The sequence below is a fragment of the Heptranchias perlo genome, chromosome 27 (genome assembly GCF_035084215.1).
Source record: "Heptranchias perlo isolate sHepPer1 chromosome 27, sHepPer1.hap1, whole genome shotgun sequence".
Lineage (NCBI taxonomy): Eukaryota > Metazoa > Chordata > Chondrichthyes > Hexanchiformes > Hexanchidae > Heptranchias > Heptranchias perlo.
Genome location: NC_090351.1, coordinates 41375876 through 41390951, shown reverse-complemented (window position 1 = coordinate 41390951; position 15076 = coordinate 41375876). Strand labels below are relative to the sequence as shown.

General features: G+C 45.0%; 1 protein-coding gene across 2 annotated transcripts in view; it reads left to right on the top strand.

Annotated features, from left to right (window-relative positions):
* The first annotated feature begins 10657 nt into the window (after nt 1–10657).
* Nucleotides 10658–15076, top strand: part of foxp4 (forkhead box P4) — a 370715-nt gene continuing 366296 nt past the window's right edge. For both annotated transcript variants that reach the window (XM_068007751.1, XM_068007750.1), the window contains exon 1: nt 10658–11173. The gene's annotated coding sequence lies outside the window, so the exon portion shown is untranslated. The remainder of the gene's footprint in view (nt 11174–15076) is intronic.

The following is a 15076-nucleotide window of genomic DNA, read 5'->3' as shown; positions in this document are numbered from 1 at the left end:
CTACACGTAACCCCACCAGCGAACAAAAGCTATCTGTTTTTAATATAACGGGTCATTTGCTGGCTTTCTCTGCCTTCCGGATGTTTCTGCCTCTCTCTGTTTTTTTTTCTGTTTGTTTTTTTTTTGTTGACCGTATATTCGGGGGCTCTGTAGGTAACACCTCTCTGTCTGAACACTGTGATTGCCTTGGCAACGGGCAATTGCAAAGACTATCTGTAATCACCATGTATTGTTCTGTGATTTATAAATGCGTAGGCTTCGAGGAGTTCCTGACATTTACCTGAGGAAGGAGGAAGCCTCCGAAAGCTTGTAAATTTCAAATAAATCGTTGGACTATAACTTGGTGTTGTAAAATTGTTTACAATTGTCAACCCCAGTCCATCACCGGCATCTCCACATCATTTATAAATAGAGGCATAGAGTACAAAACAAGGAAGCCATGATGAACCTTTATAAAACACTGGTTCGACCACAACTGGAGTATTGTGTCCAGTTCTGGGCACCGCACTTTAGGAAAAATGTGAAGGTCTTAGAGAGGGTGCAGAGGAGATTTACTAGAATGATTCCAGGGATGAGGGACTTTAGTTACGTGGATTGACTGAAGAAGCTGGAGTTGTTCTCCTTGGAACAGAGAAAGTTGAGAGAAGATTTGATAGAGGTATTCAAAATCATGAAGGGTCCAGACAGAGTAGATAGAGAGAAACTGTCCCCATTGGCAGAAGGGTCAACAACCAGAGGGCATAGATTTAAGGTGATTGACAAAAGAAAAGCTTTTTTACTCAGTGAGTGGTTAGAATCTGGAATGCACTGCCCAAGGGGGTGGTGGAGGCAGATTCAATCATGGCCTTCAAAAGGGAACTGGATAAGTACTTGAAAGGAAAAAATTTGTAGTTGCTGCATTGCATCCTGTGGATGGTACACACTGCAGCCACTGTGCGCCGGTGGTGGAGGGAGTGAATGTTTAGGGTGGTGGATGGGGTGCCAAACAAGCGGGCTGCCTTGTCCTGGATGGTGTCAAGCTTCTTGAGTGTTGTTGAAGCTGCACTCAACGAGGCAAGTGGAGAGTATTCCATCACACTCCTGACTTGTGCCTTGTAGATGGTGCAAAGGCTTTGGGAAGTCAGGAGGTGAGTCACTCGCCACAGAATACCCAGCCTCTGACCTGCTCTTGCAGCCACAGTATTTATGTGGCTGGTCCAGTTAAGTTTTTGGTCAATGGTGACCCAGGGTATTGATGGTAGGGGATTTGGCGATGGTAATGCCGTTGAATGTCAAGGGGAGGTGGTTAGACCCTCTCTTGTTGGAGATGGTCATTGCCTGGCACTTGTTTGGCGTGAATGTTACTTGCCACTTATCAGCCCAAGCCTGGATGTGGTCCAGGTCTTGCTGCATGCGGGCACGGACTGCTTCATCATCTGAGGAGTTGTGAATGGAACTGAACACTGTGCAGTCATCAGCGAACATCCCCATTTCTAACCTTATGATGGAGGGAAGGTCATTGATGAAGCAGCTGAAGATGGTTGGGCCTAGGACACTGCCCTGAGGAACTCCTGCAGCAATGTCCTGGTGCTGAGATGATTGGCCTCCAACAACCACTACCATCTTCCTTTGTGCTAGGTATGTCTCCAACCATTGGAGAGTTTTCCCCCTGATTCCCATTGACTTCAATTTCACTAGGGCTCCTTGGTGCCACACTCGGTCAAATGCTGCCTTAATGTCAAGGGCAGTTACTCTCACCTCACCTCTGGAATTCAGCTCTTTTGTCCATGTTTGGACCAAGGCTGTAATGAGGTCTGGAGCCGAGTGGTCCTGGTGGAACCCAAACTGAGCATCGGTGAGCAGGTTATTGGTGAGTAAGTGCCGCTTGATAGCACTGTCGACAACACCTTCCATCACTTTGCTGATGATTGAGAGTCGACTGATGGGGCGGTAATTGACCGGATTGGATTTGTCCTGCTTTTTGTGGACAGGACATACCTGGGCAATTTTCCACATTGTTGGATTGATGCCAGTGTTGTAGCTGTACTGGAATAGTTTGGCTAGAGGCACGGCTAGTTCTGGAGCACAAGTCTTCAGCACTACAGCCGGGATGTTGTCGGGGCCCATAGCCTTTGTTGTATCCAGTGCACTCAGCCGTTTCTTGATATCATGTGGAGTGAATTGAATTGGCTGAAGACTGGCTTCTGTGATGGTGGGGATATCGGGAGGAGGCCGAGATGGATCATCCACTCGGCACTTCTGGCTGAAGATGGTTGTAAACGCTTCAGCCTTGTCTTTTGCACTCAAAATTGAGAGAGCACATTGTATATTCTTCAATGTTGGGACCCATGGGTTTTTTTTTGCTTTAGTTTGGTGTTTTCTTAATCCCCTTTCCTTAATCTGGCTTGATCCTGTAGCTGTGGTTGTGTTCACATTTCCTGGTCCCAGGCAGTCACCAATGTCCCATCCAGGCATGACCGTCCCTTCCATGTTGGTCACACTCTCGTCACATGGCTCAGATCAGAAGCTGAGCAGATCGGGGCCCGAACCAACACCTCTCCCCACTTCATGACCTGGAACATTCAATAACATTCCATCTCACCCACAACTGCTCAATTGAAGAACTTTACAGGACTCGGAACTGTGTGCCTATTTTCTACATGATTGCACATTGATCCTCATCATGGGTTACCAATACTTCAAACTGATGTACAGCAAGTGCGGCCTTACTTCTGTTTAGTGGTGATTGTAAACTTCAACATCTGTTAATATTTTTGTGGTAAAATAATTTTAGAAAAATTTCATCCCTGCAAATATCAGTTCTGTTATAAAGAGAATAACGGATTGGGATGAGTGGGAGTAACTTACTCACATCTGCCAAATACTGAGTCAATCGTTCAATTATCTTAGAATCATAGAAACTTACAGCATAGAAGGAGGCCATTCAGCCCATTGTGCTTGTGCTGGATCTTTGAAAGAGCTATCCAATTAGTCCCACTCACCTGCTCTTTCCCTATAGCCCTGTAAATACTTTCTTATTTATCCAATTCCCTTTTGAAAGTTATTATTGAATCTGCTTCCACCGCCCTTTCAGGCAGCGCATTCCAAATCAGAACAACTCGCTGTGTAAAAAAATGTTTCCTCATCTTCCCCTCTGATTCTTTTGCTAATTATCTTAAAACTGTGTCCTTTGGTTACTGACTGTTCTGCCACTGGAAACAGATTGTGTTAATAAAACAGGAATATATTACACAGGATAATGCTGGGAATGTGTTAAACGGGATAACAGAGAGCTGGGAGTGTGTTACACAGGATAACAGAGAGCTGGGAGTGTGTTACACAGGGTAACAGAGAGCTGGGAGTGTGTTACACAGGGTAACAGAGAGCTGGGAGTGTGTTACACAGGATAACAGAGAGCTGGGAGTGTGTTGCACAGGATAACAGAGAGCTGGGAGTGTGTTACACAGGATAACAGAGAGCTGGGAGTGTGTTACACAGGGTAACAGAGAGCTGGGAGTGTGTTACACAGGGTAACAGAGAGCTGGGAGTGTGTTACACAGGGTAACAGAGAGCTGGGAGTGTGTTACACAGGATAACAGAGAGCTGGGAGTGTGTTACACAGGGTAACAGAGAGCTGGGAGTGTATTACACAGGATAACAGAGTTTGGAATCTGCTCTTCTGCTTGCTATTTGCAAGTCTGTTTACAAATTTGCTACAGATAACGAAGCAATAAATCTTCCACCACTCACTATCTGTGACATTGTTGGAAAGTATGAACTTTAAGGTGAAGAATAGGTCAAATGCAATCATATCACAGGGTATTACAGTGAGGGGTGTGTTATATCAGAGTGTTACAGTGAGGGGTGTGTTATATCAGAGTGTTACAGTGAGGGGTGTGTTATATCAGAGTGTTACAGTGACGGGTGTGTTATATCAGAGATTATTACAATGAACGGTGTGTTATATCAATGTGTTACAGTGAGGGGTGTGATATATCAGAGTGTTACAGTGAGGGGTGTGTTATATCAGAGTGTTACAGTGAGGGGTGTGTTATATCAGAGTGTTACAGTGAGGGGTGTGTTATATCAGAGTGTTACAGTGAGGGGTGTGTTATATCAGAGTGTTACAGTGAGGGGTGTGATATATCAGAGTGTTACAGTGAGGGGTGTGATATATCAGAGTGTTACAGTAAAGGGTGTGTTATATCAGAGATTATTACAATGAACGGTGTGTTATATCAGAGTATTACAGTAAAGGGTGTGTTATATCAGCGAGGATTACAGTGAGGGGTGTGTTATATCAAATTGTTAGAGTTAGGATGTGTTATATCAGAGATTATTACAATGAAGGGTGTGTTATATCAGAGTGTTACAGTGAGGGGTTTGATGTATCAGAGTGTTGCAGTGCGCGGTGTGGTATATCAGAGATTATTATAATGAGGGGAATGATATATCAGAGTGTTGCAGTGCGCGGTGTGGTATATCAGAGATTATTATAATGAGGGTTGTGTTATATCAGAGTGTTGCAGTGAGGGGTGTGGTATATCAGAGATTATTACAGTGATGGATGTGTTATATCAGAGAGTTTTACAGAGAGGGGCGTGTTATATCAGAGTGTTGCAGTGAGGGGTGTGATCTAAAGTTAAAGCCTGTTGAATTGAGGGCAAATTATTGACCTGGTTAGGAAATTGGCTGAGTGGCAAGAGGCAGAGAGTAGGGATAATGGGCAGGTGCTCAAATTGGCAGGATGTGACTAGTGGTGTCCCACAGGGATCTGTGTTGGGGCTTCAACTTTTCACTGTATTTATTAACGACTTAGATGACGGGATAGAAAGCCACATATCCAAGTTTGGTAATGACACAAAGATAGGCAGCATTGTAAGCAGTGTAGATGGAAGCATAAAATTACAGAGAGATATTAATAGATTAAGTGAATGGGCAAAACTGTGGGAAATGGATTTCACTATAGGTAAGTGTGAGGTCATCCACTTTGGACCTAAAAAGGATAGATCAGAGTACTTTCTAAATGGTGAAAAGCTCGAAACAGTGGAGTTCCAAAGAGACTTCGGGGTCCAGATACATAGATCATTAAAATGTCATGGACAGGTACAGAAAATAATGAAAAAGGCTAATGGAATGCTGGCCTTTATATCTAGAGGACTGGAGTACAAGGGGGCAGAAGTGATGTGACAGCTATACAAAACCCTGGTTAGACCGCACCTGGAGTACTGTGAGCAGTTCTGGGCACCGCACCTTCGGAAGGATACATTGGCCTTGGAGGGAGTGCTGTATAGATTTACTAGAATGATACCTGGACTTCAAGGGACAAATTACAAGGAGAGATTACACAATTGCTAATTTTAAATCGGAGTTGATAGATTTTTTTTAACCAAATGTATTAAGGGATATGGGGCTAAGTCGGGTATATGGAGTTAGGTCACAGGTCAGCCATGATCTCATTGAATGGCGGAACAGGTTTGAGGGGCTGAATGGCCCACTCCTGTTCCTATGTTTCTATCAGAGGGTGTTACAATGAGCAGTGTGATATATCAGAGGGTGTTACAGTGGGGGTGTGATATATCAGAGGGTGTTACAGTGGGGGGTGTGATATATCAGAGGGTGTTACAGTGAGGGGTGTGATATATCAGAGGGTGTTACAGTGAGGGTGTGATATATCAGAGGGTGTTACAGTGAGGGGTGTGATATATCAGAGGGTGTTACAGTGGGGGGTGTGATATATCAGAGGGTGTTACAGTGAGGGGTGTGATATATCAGAGGGTGTTACAGTGGGGGGTGTGATATATCAGAGGGTGTTACAGTGAGGGGTATGATATATCAGAGGGTGTTACAGTGGGGGGTGTGATATATCAGAGGGTGTTACAGTGAGGGGTATGATATATCAGAGGGTGTTACAGTGGGGGGTGTGATATATCAGAGGGTGTTACAGTGAGGGGTGTGATATATCAGAGGGTGTTACAGTGAGGGTGTGATATATCAGAGGGTGTTACAGTGAGGGGTGTGATATATCAGAGGGTGTTACAGTGAGGGGTGTGATATATCAGAGGGTGTTACAGTGAGGGATGTGATATATCAGAGGGTGTTACAGTGGGGGTGTGATATATCAGAGGGTGTTATAGTGAGGGGTGTGATATATCAGAGGGTGTTATAGTGAGGGGTGTGATATATCAGAGGGTGTTATAGTGAGGGGTGTGATATATTAGAGTGTTAGCGTGAGGGATGTGATATATTTGAGAGTGTGGTAGTTATAGAGAGAGTGGCATATTACTGATAATATAACAATAACTTGCCTTTATATACCGTAATAAGACAAAAATCAACACCGAGCCAAAGAAGGAGATATTTGGACAGATGATTAAAAGCTTGGTCAAAGAGGTAAGTTTCAAGGTGGGTTTTAAAGGAGGAGAGAGAGGCGGAGAGGTTTAGGGAGTGAGTTCCAGAGCTTAGGGCCCAGAGAGCTGAAGGCACGGCCACCAATGATGGGGCGAGGGAAATCAGGAATGCGCAAGAGGCCAGAATTGGAGGAGTGCAGAGATCGCAGAGGGTTGTAGGGCTGGAGGAGGTTACAGAGATAGGGAGGGGCGAGGCCATGGAGGGATTTGAAAACAAGGATGAGAATTTTAAAATCGAGGCATTCCCGTTCCGGGCGCCAATGTAGATCAGCGAGCACCAGGGTGATGGGGAAACAGGACTTGGTGCGAGTTTTGATACGGGCAGCAGAGTTTTGGATGAGCTGAAGTTTACGGAGGGCAGAAGGTGGAAGGCCGGCCAGGAGAGCATTGGAATAGTCGAGTCTAGAGGTAATAGAGGCATGGATGAGGGTTTCAACAGCAGATGAGCTGAGGCAAGAGCAGAGACGGGCGATGTTACGGAGGTAGAAGTAGGCGGTCTTGGTGATGGAGCGGATATGTGGTCGGAAGCTCAGCTCAGGGTCAAATAGGACGCCGAGGTTGTGAACGACCTGGTTCAGCCTCAGACAGTGGCCAGGGAGAGGGATGGAGTCGGTGGCTAGAGAATGGAGTTTGTGGTGGGGCCTTAAGACAATGGCTTCGGTCTTCCCAATATTTAATTGGAGGAAATTATGGCTCATCCAGAACAGGATGTTGGAGAAGCAGTCATAAATTAAACTTGCTGGTGTTAAAATTCTCCTCTCCCCATTTACAAAGAATCAATTCCCTTACTGATCCGCAGCACGAGCTTCCAAGTAATCATTCCTCCCCCCATCCCTTTGCATTTTTCACTTTTGTGATCACAGAGACAGTGGAGGGGTCGAGGGAGGTGGTGGTGAGGTAGAGCTGGGTGTCGTCAGCGTTCATGTGGAACCTGATGTCGTGTTTTCGAATGATGTCGCCGAGGGGCAGCATGTAGGTGAGAAATAGGAGGGGCCGAGGATAGATCCTCGGGGAACTCCAGAGGTAACGGTGCGGGAGCGGGAAGAGAAGCCATTGCAGGAGATTCTCCGGCTACGACTGGATAGATAGGAATGGAACCAGGCGAGCGCAGTCCCACCCAGCTGGACGACAGAGGAGGGGCATTGGAGGAGGATGGTGTGGTCAACCATGTCAAAGGCTGCAGACAGGTGGAGAAGGATGAGGAGGGATAGTTTACCACGGTCACAGTCACATAGGATGTCATTTGTGACTTTGATAAGGACCATTTCAGTACTGTGGCAGGGGCGGAAACCTGATTGGAGGGATTCAAACATGGAGTCGTGGGAAAGAGGGTCACAGATTTGAGAGACGACGACACGTTCCAGGAATTTGGAGGGGAAAGGGAGGTTGGAGATGGGACGGTAGTTTGCAAGGACAGAGGGGTCAAGGGGGGTTTTTTGAGGGAGGTGAAGATGGAAGATTTGAAAGAACATATTCCATAGTCTGGCTCACACAGTGTCCAGAACCATACAAAATAAATGTTATGAAAAACAATGTATATTTTTAAAATCTCTGTCCTCTAGAAGTGTCCCAAAGTTGCTTGAAGTGCTGTTGTTATGTAGGTGAATGCAGCAGCGTTTTTCAAGTAAACTGTGTTTTGTTACTGTTGGTTAGTTGGGACACTATCAGATTGCCCTGATTTTCTTCAATCAGTACCATGTGATCAGGCAAATACAAGTTCATGGCACTGTGATATATCTCACATGGTATATTCAGTGTCACACCCAGCACTGAATCCCACTGCCCTGCAATTCCCACAATATAACTTGACGAGCTCAGGTTTTCTCAAAATACAAGTATTTACTGGGCTGAAAATTTCCCCTATTTGTTGTAAGGGTTCTGTATGAAATGAGTTTGGTCAGTTTCAACCCAGTCACTAATGGCCACGGGGACCTAATTTGACACGAATTGGCATTCTCACTCAGAGAGGCTGTCAAGATGGTTCTTATAGGAATTGGTACAAATAGGGAGTTCTGTTCTGAGGCTAAGGCTGAGACACGTTGATGGGACGGTGTAGAGGGAGCTTTACTCTGTATCTAACCCGTGCTGTACCTGCCCTGGGAGTGTTTGATGGGACAGTGTAGAGGGAGCTTTACTCTGTATCTAACCCGTGCTGTACCTGCCCTGGGAGTGTTAGAAATGGAAACATGTTTCATTCTTCAACATTAATTACCTTCAACTTCAGAGTCGCAAAGGGATCCAGGGATACTACCACCGTCACTACTACTACTACTACTACTACTACTACTACTACTACAACAACAACAACAACAACAACAACAACAACTCCCATTTATATAGCACCTTTAACATAGTAAAATGTCCCAAGGTGCTTCACAGGAACAATTATCAGACAAAATTTGACACTGAACCACATAAGGAGATATTAGGACAGGTGACCAAAAGCTTGGTCAAAGAGGTAGGTTTTAAGGAGCATCTTAAAGGAGGAGAGAGAGGGCGGAGAGGTTTAGGGAGGGAATTCCAGAGCTTAGGGCCCACGCAGCTGAAGGCATAGCTGCCAATGGTGGGGTGAGGAACACAGAGATCTCAGAGGGTTGTAGGGCTGGAGGAGGTTACAGAGAGAGGGAGGGGACGAGGCCATGGAGGTATTTGAAAACAAGGATGAGAATTTTAAATTTGAGGCGTTGCCAGGCCAGGAGCCAATGTAGGTCAGCGAGCACAGGGGGTGATGGGTGTTCGAGTTAGGATACGGGCAGCAGAGTTTTGGATGAGCTGTAATTTATGGAGGTTGGAAGCCGGCCAGGAGATCTTTGGAATAGTGGAATCTGGAGGTAACAAAGGCACGGATGAGGGTTTCAGCAGCAGATGAGCTGAGGCAGGGGCGGAGACTGGCAATGTTACGGAGGTGGAAGTGGGAGGTCTTGGTGATAGAGAGGATATGGGGTCGGAATCTCAACTCGGGGTCAATTAGACACCAAGGTTGTGAACGACCTGTTTTAGCTTCACAGTAGCCAGGGAGAGGGATGGAATCGGTGGCGAGGGAACGGAGTTTGTGGCGGGGACCAAAGACAATAGTTTCGGTCTTTCCAATATTTAATTGGAGGAAATTTCTGATACACATACAGATATGCAAATCATTAAAAGTAGCAACGCACGTTAACAAAGCCATAAAAAATGCAAACAAAGCATTGGGGTTCATTTCTAGAGGAATAGAATTCAAAAGCAGAGAACTTATGTTAAACTTAGAGCACTGTGCACAGTTCTCACAAAAAGGATATAGATGCACTGGAAAAAGTGCAAAAATGGTTTACAAGGATACCAGAACTGAGAGGGTTCAACTATTAGAACAGACTGGGGCTCATTTCTCTAGAAAAGAGAAGGCTGAGAGGTGACCTGATAGAGGTGTTTAAAATTATGAAAGGGTTTGATAGGGTGGATGTAGAGAAAATGTTTCCACTTGTGGGGGAGACCAGAACTAGGGGTCATAAATATAAGATAGTCACTAATAAATCCAATAGTGAATTCAGGAGAAACTTCTTTACCCAGAGAGTGGTGAGAATGTGGAACTCGCTCCCACATGGAGTAGTTGAGGTGAATAGTGTAGATACATTTAAGGGGAAGCTGGATAAACACATGAGGGAGAAAGGAGAATACATTGATGAGCTGAAATAAAGTAAATAGAGCGGGAGGAGGTGCGTGTGGAGCATAAACGCCAGGGGTGAGTGGCCTGTTTCTATGCTGTAAATTCTGATTGCTGTTCTCTGAGTTATGTCAGTGGGAGCATAAGAACAGGATTTGGCCCCATTGTGCTGTCCATTGCGGTTTACCAGCTGCCCACACTCACTATCTGGGCATGAAGAATGATCAGGTGGGTGAGTTACTGGGGAGCTATTTGCACCTGTGGAACCTGCACCCGAACAACATCCAGAGTGCAGGGACAGTGTGAACAATTCTACACATATCCTCTTTATATATTAAGCAAGCTTTACTTTAAATGGGTCATATTTTGTGTAATGAGGTTAAAATCAGATTCTCTGCAGCACTCCCCCCGCAAAAAATAAAATCAAAGGTTAGTTAGTGGATTGGTAGTAATGTCATTTTAGCCGCGAGTTCGTCAGGGTCTCCGCTTCTCAACCAGGTGCATTGGGAAAGCTGAGTGACTGCGAGCACAGAACAGACTGAAGAGGGAAAAGGAGCAAGCACCTACTTTAGGTAGATTACGGCTGCTGGCGAAACCTCTCTCACCCTCACGTTGCTTGTGTGTAAGACTCAAGCCCTGAGATTAAAGGCTGCTTCTTTTGGTGAGTGTGTGTGAGAGTGTGTGTGTGTGTGAGTGTGTCTGTGTGGATGCTATGGGATGCCACATACAATCGTGGAGCTTTCGTCTGAGTAATTAAAGGAACGTGGTGAAGAGGAGGAGGGACTGAGAGGCAAGAGACGGTCTCCTAGGCTGAGAGAGAGAGAGAGCGAGAGAGAGAGAGAGAGAGAGCAGATCTCCTTTAAAAAAACAATGCAATCCAATCGTCCCAGGAGCATGCTGCAAATAGTGGAAAGAAAATATATAATATAGGAAGAAAATTGCATCACACACAACATACCAGCACAAACACTGAGAGAGAGAGAGACAGACAGACAGACACAGACTCTGCTGGAAGCTACTTTTAAAAGAGGGAATCTTTGGAACCCTCAACATTTTCACATTGAGTTCTGAAGCCCTCATGATTCTGTGGCATTGAGAAGGAGAGAGAGAGAGAGAGAGACCCCAGCCCGCAGGTTTCACACAGGTTAGTGACTCAGCCTTCTTTCCGATAACCATTTGTGATTAGTATAATTTCTGGGCGGGAGGGGGGAGAGGGTGATGAAGCTTTCGCAACTTAAAAGTTTTGTTGATTTAATTTTTTAAAGACGGGTTTCATTACATTTTTTAAAAAGTTATTTTTTTAGTGATTATGGGGACAGGTAACGCTTTTTATTTCTGCTAAAAGTTTTTGGTTTGTGTCGATTGCGGCTTTGAGTGGGTGGTTGTAGTCTGGAGAACTTCCAGTCGGCGGATCGATTTGAAGTTTGAAAGGATTTTGTGTCGAAGTCGGTTTAAAATGTTGAATTGAGGGGGGGGGGGGAGATTTGGAGGTCCGATTGTGTTTGGGAGGTTTTTTAGGGGGGGGGTTAATTCAGACCCGGGTCCGGTTTGTGCTTCTATTTGTCTCGGGGTAATTCTTCAGTTTTTTGTTGCCGATTCTGTTCAGAATTTGAGTGACGGTGGAGTTCCCCACTTCCCGTTTCTACTAAACTATCGTTTCCAACACTCTCGGTCTAACGCCGGTCTCCCAATCAGACCGGGACCTGTGATGTGGGCTGGGAATTTGGCCTGATTTGGGATGTTGGGAGAGCCCGCTGTCGGTGAGCCGGACCCCGCTCTCTCTCTCTCTCTCTCTGCACACTGGCTGCTGGAGCCGGGGCTGTTTGAATTAAGATTCCACTGAATCTTCACTCACCCTCAGGACGGGGGCTGGGGAGAGAAACGCAGATTCCGGGTTCAGTGTTCGGGAGGAATCGGTTGGCTATTTTAGGGAGGGGGAGGAGGGGAGAGAGAGGTTGGGGTCAGTCTGAACTGAATTGTCATTGTCAATCCAACTAGAAGTAAGTTGGCATGTGGCAGGTCGACAGATAAAGTAAAAGATCGATTTTGTTGGATTGAGGTGGCGCTGGTCCGGCCCCGCATTTTGTGCCCAGTGATGTGCGAATTCTCCGCAGTTGATGTATTTTTTAGCCTGTGCCAGGTTTGTAGATTGAGAGAAGCTGACGGACCGGAGTCACCGAGAAACTGCCTCGTCCGCTTCCAACTTCCCAGAGATTCGCTTTCTTTCCCCCCTCGGGCCGGGGCCGGGGCCGGGGTCAGGGAGGGCTCCTGACTGGGTCACTCCTCGGTCGGTGGATCTCAACAGCCGTAAAATCTGCAGATCTCGGGCAGCCTTTATTTTATCCATTGAAAGTATAAATACAAACCTATCCCTTCTCCCCCCAACACCTCGCTGTGAAACTTCCAAATCCCCCTTATCCCAAACTCCCCCCGTTTCAGCACCGTTCCCGGGACTCACTTTTGCATTTTTTTTACAGAACCCGCCAGCAACTGGATTATTGCAATAACCCCTTAAATAGTTCTTAAACGATTGGAGGGGATAATTATAGAGATTTAAACCCCGGCTAATTTGCCCTTGTGCCGCTCTAATAGATTCCCAGTATTAGGTTTAAAAAAACAAAGGAGAAAATGAAATTACAACTTTTTACAAAACAATCCTTGCATTGCACCAATCATTGGACGAACTTTTGGGCTGTTAAGTTTCTGAAGTTTCGATTCTATGAATTTTTATGCATTTTTATTTTAAAAATCGGTTCCTGCCGATGGAATCGGGAGCCCCCGAGTCGAGTTTAGTTTCCGATCCGCTTCCCATTCAATGCAGGGAATCAGGTCGCCAATTGCACGGCTGATTTTTTTTTTAATTTGGGAAGTCGATTTTAAAAAATCATCTGCATGAAATAATTAATTGCGGTCTCTCAGTGCCGAGTGAAAAGGCGATTCGTCGAGTGTTGTAAGCGCCGCCGAGTCTGTAAAGGTGCAATCTTTGATTTCCACGAGGAGTGTGGTTGTAAAATTGGTAAAAGTGTGAGCGAGGAAGAGATTGGAAAAGAGAAGGAGATTGAGAGAGATCCGGCGATTCCGGATTCCCATCAACTTCTCCCAGACTCCGCTCAGATTATCAGAAACCGTTTAGAACTGGTAACAATTGTTACAACTTCCACAACGTGGACAGGAGTTGTGGATTTTCCCCCCCGTGTGTGCGGAAAGTTAGAGACAGTCACACGTTGTGATGTCTGCCAAACAGATGTCTATTTTTTCCTGAACCTCCCTAATATTTCCCCCTCCTCGCTTTATCTCCTGAAGTGCAAGGAATCGCCGCCTTTCCAAAACCTTCAACCTCCTGTGTTCCTGATATTTATACTTTCCGCCAGTTCACGTTTCCAAGTTCAAGTTTTGTTGTTTAGCAAATTCTCTAAAATTGTCATTGCATTTGTAAATTTCCAGCAAATATTTTCCCAGCACTTGCTGAGAGGCGCAGCCTTGGGATAAACTCTGAAAACCGTTTGACCGTGAGATGGGAACCCATCGCCCCAAAGATTGCACCGGAATCCTCGTGACAAATTAACCTTTTACCCTTCGGCGGCGGTGGGGATTTGTGACCTCACTCACCCCGAATATCATTCCAATTTTTTATACTTGGAGAAATGTGAAGTAAAGTAACCTTTTCTTGGACATATTCACGGAATGCAGCTCCTAGTCAGCAGGTTCTAATTATTGCTACTGTTCTAAATGGAACAACAGAAAGATCAAAAAAATGTTAATTGAAATCTGCCTGGGGCACTGAGTGAGATCTGAAAGGGTTAAACTCCGACTGTCCCTGGACCCCTTGTGAATTAATGTGTCGGTGGTGCTGGGGATTTATAATGATGGAAATCACGGCTGATTTTGAACCGGTTTATGTGCACACATTCCGCTTGAGAATATTGTCGTTATTCACACTGATCCCAGATTCTGTCGTTATGTTTCAAAGTTTTTTTTGTTTTCAAAGGATGAGGCATATATTGTTTTGGTTTAAAAAGTCAATATGATTCATAAATTGAGGACAGTTTATTATTATTCATAAGCTCTTAGCAGTGCGAGCAGTACGGACTGGTTATACAGATTAACACGAGGCAATTATCAATTCCGGAATTCTCAACAGTTGAAATTCACCAATGCAGTTTTGCAGATTTGCTTGAATTCTCCTTTAAGTGGTGCATTTAAATAATTTCTCACCCTAATTTTGATTTCTTTATTAAATCTCACATTCTAAGTGCGGGATTCCCCTCTCTAAATGATCATCAGGATATCTTTGAGTGGAGTTCTGTCCTGACACTGGGCAAAGATCCTTTCACTTGCACGCTGCACCATAGCAGATGTGGGGACATTGCGACGATTTCCGCTTTAATGTCAAGACACAATCAAAGAATATAAAAATATCCTTGAAATACAGAACCAGGAGGTACCAGCGTCCGCCTTACCGAAAGTTAACGCAGAGGAAATTTTGGTTTAAGCAAAAGATTTAATCGCAGAGATCTGACAGAACTGAACTTTCATGTAACATCTCGTTAAAAACTGGATCAGCACCCATTCAAATAACCAGATTTGCTGTAGAAAATCGGAGTTGTATTTTTGGTTGATTTTATTGAATTTTGAAAAATTAATTTTACATTTTTGGTCCTGGATTTTTCTGAATATTTATAAACAGGTTGAAGACTGTTTCGTTGTTCCGTTCTCAAATATCACTTGACTTTTGCAGAGAAATGTCGTTTTATTCAGGACACAAACCTCTCAAAATAAAGTCTGCGCTTCCGCCAAATGTTATTTCTGTGGAGTAGTTTGGAAATAGTAGCGAGCACTTTGGATTTTAAGTTCACAAATTAGACCCAGAGGGTGAGGTGGCGGGTGTGAAATCACGGCGGTGCATCTAACTCACCACCAGAACGATGGCCCCAAGTGTGCTGGATGTTTCATTTTCAGAAATACTCCGCAGGTTGTGGGCAGTGAATTTTTCTGCTCCGTTCTGTCGTTGTCAGCATTGTATCAAAGAGTGGACAAAAGTCAGGGA